Source organism: Capra hircus, chromosome 20 (assembly GCF_001704415.2).
Source record: "Capra hircus breed San Clemente chromosome 20, ASM170441v1, whole genome shotgun sequence".
NCBI lineage: Eukaryota > Metazoa > Chordata > Mammalia > Artiodactyla > Bovidae > Capra > Capra hircus.
The window spans coordinates 61,511,622-61,530,364 of record NC_030827.1 but is presented as its reverse complement, the minus strand read 5'-3'; the positions used below and the strand labels follow the sequence as shown (position 1 = coordinate 61,530,364).

Here is an 18,743-nt window from a genome sequence, read left to right as displayed (position 1 = left end):
GAGAGTATATAACTCCATTGCTAACACTAGCAAGGGGGTACTCTTTCTGCCCCCTTATGATGCCTATGTCAGAAGCTTTCTCTATCTCCTTTATACTTTAATAAAACTTTATTACACAAAAGCTCTGAGCGATCAAGCCTCGTCTCTGGACCCAGATTGAATTCTCCTCCGGAGGCCAAGAATCCTGGCGTCCTTGCGTGGTTGAGCAACAATCTTTCAATAGCTTATATATATATAAAAAGAATGAAAGGAATATATGCCCAATGGCTCATCAAACACAGAATATCAATAGACAGAATTTATGAAAAAGAACCACGTGGAAATTCTGGAACTGAAAACTACATTAACTGAAATGAACAATTCACCAGAGGAGAGAAAGGGTAGATCTGAGCTGACAACAGAAAGACGCAGTAAACTTGAAGATGGACCAACAGAAAGTCTGCAACCTAAAGATCAGAGGAGAAAAAGAAAAGGAAAAACGAAGACACTGAACAGAGCTCAGAGCAATGCGAACACCATGATGCATTTTAATCATACATGTAAAAGGAGGACCAGAAGGACAAGAGAGATGGAGAAAGACAGAAACAGAAAAAAACAAATGATTATTGTAAACATCTCAAATTCAATGGAAAACATTAATCTACACACCTGAGAAGTCCAGTATAATTCAAGGAGAATAAACACAGATTCACATCCAGACACACCATGGTTAAAATGCTTAAAAAACAAAATAAATGAGAAACCTTGAAAGCAGTAAAAGAAAAATGACTATTTCAAGGAAATATCCATAAAATTAACAATTGACTTCTCATCTGAATCAATGGACACAAAAAGCAGTGGGATGAAACACTCAAAGTACTGAAAGGGAAATAAACCATCAGCAGAGAATCTTATATTCAGCAAAACATCTTTCAAAAATGAAGGTGAGATAAATAGATTCTTAAATATGCAAGAAGAGATTTGTTACTAGCACACCCAGCTTATATAGGAAGCACTAAGGAGGGTTCTTCAGATTGAAAGTATATGACATCAGACCTTAATTCAAATCAACATAAAAAATAAAAAGCACAATTCAAGGTAATTATGTACTTAATGGAAATGGTTTTTATTTTTAATATGTGTATGTCATTATAGTATTTCTCCTATAACATATATAATATATTTGACAAAAAATGGCACAAAGGAAGTAGATGGGAATAAGCATCATCAGAATAAGGAATGACGCCAGAGGATAAGCAGAATTGCAAACAAATGGAAAGAAACAGAATGGGTTAAAATATTCTATAATTATATTCTTGCTCTCCTTTCTTCTCTCAGTTTCTTTTAAAAACACAAAGTTATAAAGAAAATTATAACAACACATTGTTGGTTTTGTGATAGAACACAGATATAATAACATAATAATAAAATCAATATAAAATGGAAAGAAGGAAATAAGCTGTATAAGAATAACTTTCCATAGCTCCCTGGGATTAATTCAGTGTAAATCTGGTAGATTAATATGTATATTTAGGCCCTAGAGCAACCACAGTTGGCTCTCCATATCCATGGATTCCAGATCAGCAGTTTAAAGCAACTGGATTGAAAATATTCAGGAAAAAAAATTCCAGAAAGTTCTCACAAGTAAAACTTGAATTTGCTTTGCACTGGTAACCATAACATAGCATTCACAATGAATTTATAATATTTACATAGCATTTACACCGAATAAGGGTTGTAAGTAATTTAGGAATGGTTTTAAGTGTGCAGGAGGATGTGCATAGTCACATTTTACGTGAGGGACTTAAACGTCTGCGAATTTTGGTCTCCTGGAATCAATTCCTTGTGAAACAAAACTACACTAAAAATGTAGGAAAAAAACAGTATCAAAAGATTTAAAATACTATATTAGACAATATCCATTTAGTGCAAGAGAAAACAGGAAAGATAAAGGGAAGAACCAAAAAAAAAAAAATGAGACATATAGAAAACAAAAAGAATGACAGACATAAATTCAACTATTGCAAACATTAAAATTATATCAATTAAACAATCCAATCAAAACCATAGACTGTCATAAAATAAACTTTAACCAAAAAATGTCCTATCACAACACTTCTAATAGTCTATACTCCAATATAAAATGAAAAGTTCTTATAAAGAGCACAAAAATGTCATGCAAGTAAAGGGGAAAATTTCTTAATAATAAAAGGGTCAATCCATCCAGAATATATAAAATCTCTATACTTACAATGCAATGAACTATTGAGCCCCAAAATACACAAAGCAAAATCTAAGAGTTACAGAAAATTCAACAATATTATCTGGAGATTTAAGTATTCAATTTATAGTAATCAATGGAAAAATTGATAGAAATATAGATCAACGGAATAGAATTGAATATCTAGAAATACATTTGTATATTTATGGTTAGCACTGGAATTCTTTGTATTTTCCACTGGGTACAGAGTTTCTTAAAACATTTCAGTCTGATTCCAGAAGGAACTGAAGTCATTCAGTTGTGTCTGACTCTTTGCAACCCCACAGACTGTAGCCCACAAGGCTCCTCCGTCCACGGGATTCTCCAGGCAAGAGTACTAGAGTGGGTTGCCATTTCCCTCTCCAGAGGATCGTCCCGACCCAGGGATCGAACCCAGGTCTCCTGCACTGTAGGCAGACCCTTTACCATCTGAGCCACCAGGGAAGTCCCCTAGTTATATTAGGTTATTAAAAATATTGTCTTTCAGCTTAACACTTTGTTCCATCCATTTGTGTAAAACCTTCCTTTGGAATCAAATATCTTCCTTCTTCCAATGATGGCTAGACTTGAGGCGTTTAGTGATTCCAAGTGGATAGCGGGTATAGTTCATCATTTTACACCTGACCTTTCTCCTTGGGTATTAACCAGAAATAGGGAAAGAGAAGGTGTTTCTTTAGGAAGCTATCATTGAAAGGGAGTAATTATCTGTAAACACAATGAAACCCATTCCCCCTAAAGCTGAGTTTCTCTTCTGAGCTTATGGTTAACCTCTCTATCTAAAGCTATTCCCTTTCTTGTCCCATACCTGTTTTGCCTCAAGACTGAGGAATATGAAGGAAGAGAGGGGACTGAAAACAAGTAGGTCCCTATAGAGACCTTTTTGTGTTCCCCATTTTTTGTTTGCAGACCTTTCCTGAGTTCTAAAGGGCAGACTCAAACAGCTACTAATCAAGGAGGTGAGGGAACCCAGAGACAAAGGAAAAGCAGTGAAGAAACAATAGTGCAGCCGTAAGGCAGAGGCCGTGCTCCTCCTCGGGGGATGAACAGAAGAGTCTCACACATATTACTGAGCTCCTCTATAGGAACAAAGGCACCCATCCAGGTGGAGGCTGCAACTTTAGGCTGAGCATAAGCATGTAGATTCTAGAAGGCTGATGCCAGCTTCCCAGACTCACCCAGTTACCTCCCCACCAATCAATCAGAGGAAGGTCCCACACTCTGTAGCCCTCCCCGCAAAATTTGCCTTTAAAAACTCTTCACTGAAAACCATTGGCGAGTTCAGGTCTTTTTGAGCAAGAGCCATCCATAGTCCTTGCTTGGCTCTTGCAATAAAACTTTCTCTGCTCCAAAGTTCAATGTTTCAGTTTGTTTGACCTCACTATGAGCTGGCCACATGAACTTGGGTGCAATAATGAGAACAATCCTACCCCGGAATTCCAATCATAGTGGAAAGATGGATGTTCCCCTTGTGCTGGTCATCATGGACTACCCAGCAATCAGAGAAATATCTTTGTAAGACCTGGTAGAGGCTGAGAGCTCACAAGGGGCACAGTGCCAGGCTGAACCCACTGGGAATGCCTTATGAAACTGGGTACCTTCTTAGTCCAAAATCCAGTCGACAGAATCAGGGTCATGCTTCTGCTGCACCTCACTCTGTCCTGTGCTTAGAATTCCCCTATCTCATCTAAACTCCTTTCCCAACCCCTTGGCTTTGGGCTACAATGGGATCAATCTTCTCTACTTTCAAGGGCCATACCCTCACCAGAAAAAGAGAACTTTGTCTGGTTGTACATAGCACTCTATTTCCTCAATATATTCTTTTAGTCCCAGTGGAACCAAGGCATGACCACAGGCTCACACACACAGAGCCATGGGGCAGGGTGACTGTCTCCCCTTCTTGAAGGTACTCATAAACTTCACAATGGGTTCTCTTGAGAATTCACAGCTCAAACTAAACCATTTCTATTTACATACTTATTTAATTTGGCCACACCATGGGCATGCGGGATCTTAGTTCCCCTAACAGGGATTGAACCCACGCCCCCTGCAGTGGAAGCATGGAGTCTTAACCACTAGACTGCCAGGGAAGTCCTAAGAATTCAAATCCTGGGACTTCGGGCAGAAGGAGGTAGATAAGCACTATTCCCTCCTGCTTCACGACGATGTAAAATTCATGGATAGTCTTCTTTTCTTCTACTTAAATCCAATCCTGTGCACCATCGCTACAGGCCTTTTACTCTGGAAGAGGAGAGGAGGCAAACCAGGATTCTCCCACAAGAGAAGCTGAGTTCTCAATAGTTCCTGTCTCTATGCAATCCCACACTGAATTCTGAAAGACAGGTCAGCAAAGTTGAATATTTTGATGTTTTAAGTAGGTGATAGTTGAATACAAACTAACATGAACTGGCCCAGAAAGTCTGTGAAGAGTGACAAGAGAATTTGGGGTAGAATTACAGGGCATATAAGGGAAAGATGGAAGAAGATGAGCCAGTGATTGAAATAAGCATTTTGGAAACGAGAGAACAAGAAAAGTGATGCTTGAAAATTCAAGGTGAAAACCATTTCCTAAACGTGTAGCCTACAGCCTTAGATGCTATGAATATGCCAATAGGTTAAGAAACAAAAAGAGGCTATTATTTTGGCAGCCAGGATATCGTGAGAGTTTAGAGCAGTTTTAATGCCATATTGAGGGCAGAAGATTTAGCCAATAGGTTGAAAGATCAATGGGAAATGAAGAATTAGAGGCAAAGAGTATACAGCACCCTTTTAAAACATTTGGCGGTGGTGGTAAGGGAAATATAGCTTGAAAAGAAAAAAAAAAGCCAAAGATATTTTCCGCATATGAATACAGGATAGAGGCAATGATTTGGGCACATTTTTAAACAAAGAATATGGACCAGTGGGATGAGCATTAAAAATTTGAGAAAGAATCTTATGAAGTAAGATTCAGAAGAATATAGACAGGAAAGAGTGTGGGGGATAGTGGTTCAATGTTATCTTTAGGAAGAAGAAGGTACCACCCCTGAAAAGGGGGGTAATGATTAGACAGAAAGTGAGAAAGTGGAGTCTTATGGTCACTACGTCTGGAAGATCCCCTGGAAGAGGAAATGGCAATCCACTCCAGTATTCTTGCCTGGAGAATCCCATGGACAGAGGAGCCTGCTGAGCTACAGTCCATGGGGTCACAGAGAGTTGGACATGACTGAGTGATTGAGTATGAACACACATCTAAGCAAGAAGCGAAAAAAGGGGCAGGGAAGCTTTAGGGAGGCAGGACACAGAGAGGGTAGAAATGGAGCTCCCCAGGGCCTTGTTTATTATTTACTGAGATAATTTTTACAGGTGCTTTGTGTTGGGATTGATATGGATACTAGGGAAGAAGAAGTTGGGAATAATTGGGAGTTTGCAATTAACGCGTATATACTTTTGAAAAACTATGCATAAATATAGAACAGGGAACTCTACTTAATGCTCTGAGGTCACCTAAATGGGAAGGAAGTCCAGAAATGAGGAGAGAAATAGATATAGATATACATATACATACATATAGCTGATCCACGTTGCTGTGCAGCAGAAAATAACAAAAAACTGTAAAGCAACTATGAAACTATTACTCAGTCATGTGCGTCTGAGCCACCAGGGAAGCCCATAGTCAAATAAAAGTTAATTAGAGAAAAAGAACTGAGATTGGGAGGATGAGACTTCCCTTAATCATCCCCCTTATTTCTGAAGGGATGTTAGGAAAAGCACATTTTTATGATTAACATCTACAGTTTCCCAAATATTTTTTCAGAATCATACCTTGGCCACATCTCAATATGGTTAATAGTCTTTCTTATTTCTTTTTGTTTGCTTGTTTCTTAATTGGAGGAAAATTGCTTCACATTCTCACCGGTCAGAATGGCCATCATTAAAAAGAAGTCTATAAACAATAAATGCTGGGAGAACCCTCTGACACTGTTGGTGGGAATGTAAATTGATACGGCCATTATGTAGAATGGTATGGATATTCCTTAAAACACTAGCAACAAATCTGCCATATAACCCAGTAACCCCACTACTGGGCATACACCCTGAGAAAAGTGAATTCGCTCAATCATGTCTGACTCTTTGCAACCCCATGGACTGTAGCCTACCAGGCTCCTCCGTCCATGGGATTTTCCAGGGAAGAGTACTAGAGTGGGTTGCCAACTTCTTCTCCAGGGGATCTTCCTGACCCTGGGATCAAGCCCAGGTCTCCCGCCTTGTAGGGAGACACTTTTACCATCTAAGCCACCAGGGAAGTCCCAATATATACCCTGAGAAAACCACAACACTAAAAGACACAAGTACCCCAAAGTGCATCATTCTCATCTTATTACTAACATCTTTTGTTTCCCCCTGCTTCTATGACAGCACTTTAGTAAATCAGACCCTTATATTCCTCATAGGGAAGAGTTTGCTTTCTCTTCTCTTAAGGTAGATAGGCTATTTTTTAACCCCTTGTTTTCAGGTCCCTTTTTGGTCTTGCCTTGTCGACCTCTTGTCTGTGGCCTGGAGCCTCTCTGGGTTCTGCCAGCAGATTAGCTCCAAGCTCCCAGCCTTCCCTTATCCTTCACGCCAGCTTTTCTTCAAGGATTCTGAATTTCTCTGTCCCCTGCTATATGTCACAAATTAAGCTCTTCTGCTAATTCGCAGTCTTCTAGAAACATATATTCAAATTCTTCATGTTCTGAGACTCTCCTAGCATCAATAGTTTAATTCTAATTCATTCATGATTGTACTATCACTTTAATGGGGTTTAAAGAAGATGAAAGAAAAATAGGAAAAACCTGCCCCTTCAATGAACACTACAAACGATCCTTTGACACATAACCTACTTAGCATGTATATTACACTTCCAATGGAAATTAAACACACACATATACACACATGACTGTTTATAAGTTGGTTAATACTCTTTCATAGCTATAACTGCTGCCAAGTTCAAAAGTACCTTTGCCCAGATCACTCTATAGGAAATATCAGCTTTGTCTTCCCCTTCCTTCCATTCTGGGATGAAATAGCTATTAAAGTGGAGGTAATTTTTGCAAAGGAGCGTACTGCTGTACTACTGCCATCCAGATAGCAGTTGCAGCAGAGACTTCCTGTCTTCAGTAATTCTGGAGATAAAACTTTTACTAGAAAGGCAACAGAGACTTGGGGTGGCGGAATTTGGGTAAATGACTAATATCCACTAGCAAGAGGCAGTGATGAGAGTGCAGACAATCAGTGATATTTCTACCCTCTCTGGATTATTTCCTAACCTCTGATACAACCTGGCAAGCTATCTCTACTGCCTAAAAAAGCGGAACTCTTTTTATCAAAGAAAATCAGGTCCGATGTTCAAGTCTGGAAGACACTTCTGAAACATTATAAAGTGTGTCATCTTGGCAACCAGCTGGAGTGCAACCATTTAGAGCAGATCTATTTATCAAAACACGCAGAGAGCAAGCTGAAGACTTGCACACTGGTGCTGAATGGAGCATGAAGAAAGAGCAGCGGAGACCGCATAAATATTAAGCAATGACCTTCCATTTGGAAGTTGGAGGCAATTCCTCACATGGACTTTTATGCATTCAGAATTTATTTCTCTGGGTTCCAAGGTGCAGGCGGATTGTACTAGGAATAAATAATATCACAATTCAGAAAACCACGGGGGGGGAAGAAATGGGCTACCCACAGAAAAAGGAATCCCTACCTCAAAGAGATGACAACTTCAGAATAACAAGATAGCCACTTCATTTAGTATTTGTGAAGTTTGAAAAGAAACACATCTTCAAAGTGCAGTCATGACCTTGGTAAATATGCACACTGTTTTATATTTCTAAGAACCTTCTGAATATTTAAGTAACTAATAGAGGGAAAGTGTCTGCCCCTGAGTAGACCGAGTTCTTGTCAATGAACTATTTTAACAGAACATACAACTCAGGGGTATAGAGATAAATTAACAGACTGTCTTGCTAACAGCTCCCTTAGTTGGGGCGGGGGGGTGGGGGAAATGAGTACAAATACCCGAAATGGTGAAGTTGACTTTGGCTCAAACATAATGTACATCAGAAATATGTTCACCTTGATGATATGCATATCAATACCTAGCACTTGATTTTCCCCCAGTTACCTTTCCTGCAAACTTCTATATGACAAGCTGCTTTTCTGTGAAGTGCTTCTTCCTTGTTTATGAAAATCTCTTAGTAGAGCAGTTCACCTCTAAACAAGGACATGACTTAGTGACTGAGCAAGAAAAACAACAGGGGCATCTTAGAAATCCGTGTCCCACCACCACCCTACTCAATCAACCTACATCAGCAAGATCACCAGGGGATTCACGTGGCCTGCCAAGTTTAAAAAGCAGCGATTGAACAATACTCAGTCATTCCTTAGGCATTTTACAAAAGATCATTGCCTTATAGCCTCAAAGGATAGTTACGGCCTATTAACTTATATAACTGGCTCACTCTAACAGCATCCTGTCTTTAACACAATATTACCCTTATTACCACTAGTTCCACTGGATATTAGTCATTGTTACATATTAAAAAAAAATCCATTGCTCAATAATATGGAAAATTCTATGTAGCGTACACTTAAATGTATTGAAATCTCTAACAGGCTAATATACCCTAATAATCTCCAGGAAAGAGCTATCATATGTATGATTTCCCATAATTACTTAACTATAGGATCTATTTTTCCTTGGGGCATTAAATAGGAAACATTTTCATTTTTTCAGCATGAAAACTAAAGAGAAATTGATTGAAGTTCAGATTCCTGTCAATAAAGTCTTGAATGAGTTATTACCTATGACACTACACGTTGCTTCATTTTTTAATTTAATTTTATTTTTTAAATTTATTTATTTTTTTAATTTTAAAATCTTTAATTCTTACATGCGTTCCCAAACATGAAGCCCCCTCCCACCTCCCTCCCCATAACATCTCTCTGGATCATCCCCATGCACCAGCCCCAAGTATGCTGTGTCCTGCGTCAGACATAGACTGGCGATTCGATTCTTACATGATAGTATACATGTTACAATGCCATTCTCCCAAATCATCCAACCCTCTCCCTCTCCCTCTGAGTCCAAAAGTCCATTATACACAACTGTGTCTTTTTTGCTGTCTTGCATACAGGGTCGTAATTGCCATCTTTCTAAATTCCATATATATGTGTTAGTATACTGTATTGGTGTTTTTCTTTCTGGCTTACTTCACTCTGTATAATCGGCTCCAGTTTCATCCATCTCATCAGAACTGATTCAAATGAATTCTTTTTAATGGCTGAGTAATACTCCATTGTGTACATGTACCACAGCTTTCTTATCCATTCATCTGCTGATGGACATCTAGGTTGTTTCCATGTCCTGTACACATTGCTTCAACAAAAGACAAAACCCAAGGTTTGTTCTGACAGCAAAGAATCTCCCGGGTACCAATCCATGTTGAAAGGACAAACAGACCTTAGGCCTGAGGATGAAAGTTCATTGTTCAGAAATCATATTAAAAAGACACATGCTTTCTTCAAATTATCTTACTGTTCTGGTGATATAACATTTTCTTCAGAATGTTATAGCAAAAAAAAAAAATTTTTTTTCCATAAGGAATTGATTGGAACAAACTGCAAAACAGCAGGCAAAAAACATGAGTAATTCAAGGCCAATAGTGACTTTATTATGCACATAAATTATGTGGAGTCACAGACTGTCTCTTTTCATCACTAATTATACTAAGGGTTATTTAAGATTCACATAATGAATAGAATCGCCACAGCTTTGCAAAAACCATGGACATTTTCTTAGCAATTAACAGTCCCTTAGGAATGCTACAGACTAAATTTGAATCCCTGGCATTTAATGTTGATATGGATTTATCTATAAATATAGCATTAGCTACTAAACAACAACAAATAGTGTTATACTCCAAGGGAAAAAAAGCATACCTTTGCAGCTGTGAATAATAGTTAAAAGGCAGAATGTGGAGTTTCACATGTCTGGGTCCAAGCCTCAAAAGGTTCCCTTATTAAATAAGTAAGAGAAACACCAATACAGTATATTAACATACACACACACACACACACACACATATATATATATGGAATTTAGAAAGACGGTAACAACAATCCTATATGCAAGGCAGCAAAAGAGACAAAGCTGTAAAGAACAGACTTTCGGACTCTGTGGAAGGGTGGGATGATTTGAGAGAATAGCACTGAAACATGTATATTATCATGTGTAAAATAGATGATCAGTGCAAGTTCAATGCATGAAATGGCACTCAGAGCTGGACAACCCAGAGGGATGGGGTGGGTGGGGAGGTGGGAGGGGGGGTTCAGGATGGGGGGACACATGTACACCCATGGCTGATTCATGTTGATGTGGTGGCCAAAGCCAGCACAATATTGTACAGAAATGATCCTCCAATTAAAATTAATCAATTAATTTAAAAACGATTGATGCTGAAGCTGAAGGTCTAATGCTTTGGCCACCGAATGCGAAGAACAGACTCATCGGAAAAGACCCTGATGCTGGGAAAGATTGAAGGCAGAAGAAGAAGATCCCCTTCCTGTCATCCTCCATGACAGAGGATGAGACGGTTGGATGGCATCACTGACTCAATGGACATGAGTTTGAGCAAGCTCCGGGAGTTGGTGGTGGACAGGGAAAACTGCTGTGCTGCAGTCCATGGGGTTGCAAAGAGTTGGATATGACTGAGGGACTGAACTGAGGCTGATTCATGTCGATGTATGGCAAAACCAATACACTATTGTAAAGTAATTAACCTCCAATTAAAATAAAAAAATTTATATTAAATAAAAAAAGGCCCCCTTCTAAGACTTCAATTTCCCATACTCAGTGCCCCCCAGTCACATAAAGGACAAGGCTGTTTCTTCCTCACCAAACACCTGTGCAAATGGAACGTGAGAGGTCTGAGTTGTGAGAAGAGGGTTACTGTACATACTAAGGCAGTGTGCTGCCAGCAATTACTATCATTATATTTTAAATGCACATTTTCAAGGCGTCCTAGCTACTGAGACGTCATGGGGTGAAGAACAGTCATCTCCGTTTATCAAAGTCATCCTCTTGGACAGAACCCCTGAAGGAAAAATGACTCCAATCACCTCTGACAATCAGTGGTGTGATACAGGCATAATGAACCAATCAATTCTGCTGATCAATGGAGTGAGAAAATGTCAGAGCCACCCTGCATTAAGAGCAAATCTTAAAAGTACATAACTTTTACTGAGGGTAGCATCTATTCTTTAGAGAAAAAAAATCAGGAGTTTATTATGAGATGAGTGATGAGTTCAAAGTACTGGGCAGAGGTTTTTCTCAAGGTAGCCATGCAAGGATTCAAGATACAGAATTTTAGAAAAGGAGAGCTGTGCTGCCCTTTTATTACTCCACGTGAAATGCCTGAACAGTATGCTTTTTTAACAGTAGAGAATCATCAAGTAGGAACTTCTTAATTCTCTCAGGCATTTTGCCTTAACCAGTGCAATGAGAGTTAAGTGCATACACTAAAAATATCACCAGTCCAGGAGTGAGGTAAACCCTGCTCCAATTCACATCTACTATGACTGTCTAGGTCCTGTTGGAAAAGTCATTTAATTTCATCTCTTTTGGAAGCTATTTCCTTCTCAGAACATGAGTAAAAGGAAATATTTTTTTTTTCTTTGCCTCAATCACAAGGTTACTGAAAGAATTCATTTAGATAATATAAAATGATTTATATGCTTAAAATGATAAAATTATTCACTGATCCCATTATATCCCCAGCAGACTTTTCTTTATGGGGCATGACATCATCACATCTTTCTCTCATAGGCTGAGGGTAATTGTTGTTTGTGGTCTCAGTTGATATTAAATGATACAAGCTTGACACGTAAGATCAAGGAATTTCGTTCTTAAAAGTAGGAAAAAAGACGCGGCTTTGAAAACAACTTTGTACCCTAATTACATACAGTAAAAATCAAGATGAAACGATTCAACAAATATTGATCAAGTATCATCATGTATTAGATGCTATACTGGTGTTTGGACAACATTAGTGAAGAAAACAAAAGTCCAGGTAGCTTAGATTCATGGAGCTTAGGTTTCAGCAGAAGAGGCAGAAAATAAATAATGATTGTCATAATAAATTATATGTTCTGTTGAAAATGCTAAATAAGTGTTTTTAAAAGAATAGTAGGAAGCCAGCATATCAAAAGCAAAGACATTACTTTGCTGACAAAGGTCAACACAGTCAAATAGATGGTTTTTCCTGTAGTCATGTATGGATGCAAGAGTTGGACTGTAAAAAGGCTGAGTGCCAAAGAATTAACACTTTCAAACTGCTGTGCTAGAGAAGATTCTTGAAAGTCTCTTAAACTGCAAGGAGATCAAACCAGTCAATCCTAAAGGAAATCAACCCTGAATATTCATTGTGAGGCCCTGGAGAAGAGTGGCAGCCCACTCCAGTATTCTTGCCTGGAGAATCCCATGGACAGAGGAGCCTGGCAGGCTACAGTCGTCCTGGTGCCAGAAATAGTCAGACACGACTGAGTGACTAACACACACACACAGACACAGACACACACACACACACACACACACACACACATTCAGGGGAGGACTGATGCTGAAGCTCCAATATCTGGCCACCTGCTGCAAAGAACTGACTCATTAGAAAAGACCCTGATGCTGGGATAGACTGAAGGTAGGAGGCGAAGGAGATGACAGAGGATGAGATGGTTGGATGGCATCACTGACTTGGAGGACATGAGTGTGAGCAAGATTTGGGAGATGGTGAAGGACAGGGAAGCCTGGTATGCTCCAGTCCATGGGGTCGCAAAGAGTCAGACATGACTGAGTGACTGAACTGAACTGAACTATAATTGCAAAGAAGCTGATCTTGAGTTACAGTATATGTAAACCCTTGGCTTTTTACTTGTGTTTTAAATTGAAAATGACAAAATAAATTGCAAACTGTAAGGTATAATTTTGTGTGTGTGTGCACATGCAAATTTTAGTTCATATATGTAATATTTTACTTGTTTCAATGGCAACTTTAGCAAATTATTTTAAAATTGTTATTCCTCTTATATCATAACTTATTAAACTATTTAAACAAGAAGTAGTACTATTTTAAAATGTTTTTGGAATACAGGTGATTAAACTTTAATATTATATATTACTGTGGGACACTACAAAGCAATAAGTTTCCTTTATAATTTTTTCCTCAAAATGCACTAATCTAACTAAGAAATATGAAAAGATGACTTATTTCCCTTTACTGTTACACTTGTTTTTTATCAGCCTGAATATCTATACTAAATACAAGCAAAGAAAATTTCAATTTTGTCTTTTCTGTGGTCTTTATTATTCATCCGACTTCACCATCATTATGGAAAATAACTTTTTGTCTAGAGGAGGGCAGGTTAAAAAATGACTCACTCCAGTTGTCAAATACATAAGACAGGCCAATGATGGAGGCAGACCCTCAATTCTATTTAAGCATTCAGCACACAGAATACAAGACAATCACTTAGTCTAGAGACAGACGTTGTTACTTTTGACCATCTTCTCCACAGTGGGAAAGGTTCATTAATAGTGGAATCAATAAATGGATCAATAGGAAAAAGTGAAAACAACCTAGATAATAGGATCTGAAAGGCATCTGACAGGGACAAGTCCTGCCAGACAGAGGACATAGATAACAAAGTGTCACTTTGTGTAATATGTAGGGCAATACATTAACTTATTTTCTGGCTCTAAATATCCAGAACAAGTTTTAGGTAAACAACTGTAATTGTTACTTCTAGCTACAGCAACAATTAAATCATGTGAATGATATCCAGCAACATAGTTTCTTCAATTCTGCTGGGTTTATAAATAGATAACTACAGAGGACATCAGTCATGATGGTCTAGCATTGTATTGGTTCTTTGAACATAAACTTAGACAATTATACTTGCCATTTATAAATCACCCTGAGGATAATTATTAAAATAAACTCAATGGTTACTTTCGCCAAGTAGAGAAATGAGAGAAGTAACTTAGTTACATACTAGAAACCTAGTAGATGTATTAAACCATCAAGAGGCAAACTATTAATTTCCTTTGACATATAATTTCTGTTGTTTTTGTTCAGTCCTCAGTCATGTCTGATTCTTTGCAATCCCATGGACTGCAGCACACCAGGCTTCCCTTAGGCTATAATGATTCCTTCCAGATATTTATCATATTATAACCCAATAGAATATGAAACAGGTGTATATAGTACCAGAAATTCTGCTCATCTTCATATTTATTAAGAGATACTAAACTAATTTTAGAAAAGACTCCGATGCTGGGAGGGATTGGGGTCAGGAGGAGAAGGGGACGATAGAGGATAAGTTGGCTGGATGGCATCACCGACTAGACAGATGTGAGTTTGAGTGAACCCCGGGAGTTGGTGATGGACAGAGAGGCCTGGCGTGCTGCAATTCATTGGGTTGCAAAGAGTTGGACACGACTGAGCGACTGAACTGAACTGAACTGATACTAATTTTCTGTAGTTATTTCTGCAAAATTAAGCCATAGATTAATAATTCTTTAATGAGATATTTGAATACATTAATCATTATAGACTTTCAATAAATTGGTATTCTCTTTTGATGTGACAATTAAGAAAAAGTCAACAGTGCTTCCAAACACTTGGAGTAGCTTCTTTTTTAGAAACAGGAAAATAAAAGTTCCGTATGCTTACTTATCATCTAAATACTGCCTCCTTACCATAAAATATTCAGAAAAGTAAATAATAAGAAGAAAATAATAATCATATCACCTATGAAAATAATAAAACTTCATCTGTTTCTAAATTTATTATTTGTTTCTAAACTTATTAAATAATAAGAAGAAAATAACAATCATATCACCTATGAAAATAATACAATAAAAACTTCATCTGTTTCTAAACTTATTATTTTACAAAAATCATAGACTTATTATTTTATAAAAAATAACCACAGTCAATTTTTTTAATGGGATCATACTATTTATCTAGTTTCCACAACTATTCTTGTCAATATGTATAAATATGTAATGTAGTATTAATTGTCTCAATACACTGTATTTTATTTCACCAGCAGGCTGTAAATGATTTCTTTCTCTTTCCATCTCTTCTGTCTTTTTCTTTTTCTCTGGTCTCTCCTCTCCCTCTGCTTTTTGTTCCTTTTTTAGCACAATTAGGCTAAACATTTACCATGTGAGGTCCCAGCTTCTGTGTTCTGTCTTAGGACTATTACAGTGTCATTGTTTCCCTGAAAACATTCTAAGGAGTCAATACTGCTGCTGCTGCTGCTGCTAAGTCGCTTCAGTAGTCTATACTAATGCACCCATTTTACAGATGATGAAAAGAGAATTAGAGAGACAAGGACTGGCTCAAGGTCATCGTGAACAGGAGGTGGCGGCAAAGCTTAGATCTGAATCCAAGAAGGTCAGTTTTCTACAGCCCTCCTTCAACCACATTACTGAAACAGACCCTGAAACGCAAACTGTTAAGTGTGAGGCACTGTGCTCTTTTGGGGAACATTTTTCTCAGAATAAGTTTCCAGCAGTGGAACTAACCTCATGTGTTAACTTACATGTGTACAGCCGTGGTGGATTCATGATGATGTATGGCAAAACCAATACAATATTGTAAAGTAAAAAATAAATAAATAAATACAATGACTAGGAAAAAAAAAACAAACTTCTGACACGTATTTTCAAATGATCTTCAGTTCATGGTTGAGATGTATGAAAATTCTTGCCTTTCCACTCCTTGAAACTCAATCTTGTTTATTCAATATTTAACAACATATTTCTTTAGTTTGTTTTTTTGTTCCTATCTGCTACAGTAAGAGTCTTCTCCCCAGTCTTATATGTCCTGAATGCCAGGGGAACGAGCCTACAGACCCAGGCTTCCTGAGAGTGTTTGAGGATAACACTGGCTGAGTTCCTGTTGCAGTCAAACCCTTTGACTCAAAAGGTGTCTCCTGGTCCCGGGTGCTGGCCCTCAATCCTCACACAGCTGTTGATGCTTGGGGTCTCTTGGGTCCTCGGGCACACTTGGGCACTCTTCTCCTTAGAACTGACCTTCTCTCCTGATCTGCCTCACCTCATGGATGTCAAAGCAGTGTCTGTCCTGATCACAAAGTTCAAGGATCCTCGTAGAAAACAGTCTTCTCCTTTTCTCCTATTCCACTTCAGCCTTCTATTCTGCCAGCACCTCCATCCATCGTGTCTGGTAAAATCATTTCTGTACTCATAGGCAACTTGACCCGGGATCACAGCCCCCGACTCCTTACTACTTCGGCCGGTCGAGCACCTCTAGTGCTCTTCACTCCTGTTGTCCCTTAGCTGACCTCCAAGCTATATGAAAACCCTCAGCCAGCTTTCCTCAAGGACTTCTTTGTCCATTTTGCTTTCATTACAAGTCTGGCAAAACATCCAATTAGGCTGTCTGTCTTCTCCATGCCTGAGTTCTAACTATATGATTTCTGCTGGAAAAATAGCCCAACTGTAGAGTTTGCTGCTCCTGAGAACCCACGCTGCAGGGAATCCAACCTCAGCTCTCCCTACAGTACTTCTAGGTCCCTGGGGACCTGGCCCTCCTGGTCCATCACTCTGCCCTCTGTAGTCTGGATTCCACACGAAACTCTGTGGACAGAACCTCTGCACCAACTTTCTGCTTATCTGCAGATGGTGACTGCAGCCATGAAATTAAAAGATGCTTGCTCCTTGGAAGAAAAGTTATGACCAATCTAGACAGCATATTAAAAAGCAGAGACATTACTTTGCCAGCAAAGATCTATCTGGTCAAAGCTATGGTTTTTCCAGTAGTCATGTATGGATGTGAGAGTTGGACCATAAAGAAAGCTGAGCATCAAAGAATTGATGCTTTTGAACTGTGGTGTTCGAGAAGACTCTGGAGAGTCCCTTGGACAGCAAGGAGATCCAATCAGTCCATTCTAAAGGAACTCAGTCCTGAATATTCACTGGACACACTGATGTTGAAGCTGAAACTCCAATACTTTGGTCACCTGATGTGAAGAGCTGACTCATCGGAAAAGACCCTGATGCTGGGAAAGACTGAAGGCGGGGAGGAGAAGGGGACAACAGAGGATAAGATGGTTGGATGGCATCACCGACTCAATGGACATGAGTTTGAGTAAACTCCGGGAGTTGGTGATGGATAGGGAGGCCTGGAGTGCTGTGTTCATGGGGTCAAAAAGAGTTGGACACGACTGAGGGACTGAACAGAACTGAACTGGGATGATCATACTTCACCTCTCCTGTGGGTCTGAAATCCTCTTCTGCTGGTTTCCAAGAACCCTCACTCTCCTGGGGTTTTTCTGTATGACTTTTTCCCCTTTCCCATTTTACCTTTTGGGTTTCTCTGTCTGTCCCAGGTTGATAGGACTCAGAATCAGAACCTGTGTGAACGTGACACTCTGTCCCTTGACAATCTCTTCTCATATGTTTCCCATCACTAGCTGCTGCCTCAGTTCTATACATCCAGTCAATCTTGTTCCTAATTCTGAGCCTATATATCTAGTTGTTTACTTGCCTATTTCCTTAAAAGGGCTTCCCAGGTGGCCCAAGTGGTTCAGAACTTGCCTGCCAATGCAGTAGACGTTAAGAGATGCAGGTTTGATTCCGGGGTCAGGAAGATCCCCTGGAGAAGGGCATGGCAACCCACTCCATTATTATTGCCTGGAGAATTCCATGGACAGAGGAGCCTAGTGGGCTACAGTCCATAGGGTCGCAAAGAGTTGGACGTGGCTTAACATGCGACTTAACTTGCTATTTCCTTAAAAGTTCAGGTTTTTGACTTCATCATCTGGATAGAACATAAGTGTTTACAAACAAAAATATTTGTGTTTTCTGGATATTAAACCTTGTGGATTAAGAGCCAAATCTGGATTACGGGCCCGTATGATCCAACAGGGGGCTTCCCAGGTGGCTCACTGGTACAGAATCTGCCTGCCAGTGCAAGCGATGTAGGAGACGTGGGTTTGATCCCTGGATCAGGAAGATTCCCCTGGAGAAGAAAACGGAAGCTTCCTCCGGTATTCTTGCTGAGATAACATGAACAGAGGAGCCTGGCAGCCTACAGTCGATGGGGTCGCAAAGAGTCAAACACAACTGAGCACGCACAGTTATCTGACAATACCCTCAACATCTATCATATCACTTAACATACTGTATGATAACTTCTTATATGGTATTTTTATTCTCTCTCAGTTGACTGGTTCCATGAGGGCAGAGACAGCACTGATTTTTTTTTTTCCACATGGTATTTGCAAAACAGTGCACACAGCAGGTGCTCTTATTAATGAGATGAACTGAACTGGATAGAATTAGAGCCTCCCTGGGTTTTCTCTTCATACAGAGGCCACCCAGGGTAGGCAGTTTTGTCCTGCTGTTAATCTCTGTGCCTCAGCTGTCATTTCTTAAGGATGGTTGCATAGATATCTTCCTCTA

General features: G+C 39.2%; 1 protein-coding gene across 2 annotated transcripts in view; it reads right to left on the bottom strand.

Moving 5' to 3' along the window:
* The window catches only part of CTNND2 (catenin delta 2), a 1,112,452-nt gene that overhangs the window by 811,312 nt on the left and 282,397 nt on the right, over positions 1 to 18,743 (bottom strand). The gene's annotated exons all lie outside the window — the stretch shown is intronic.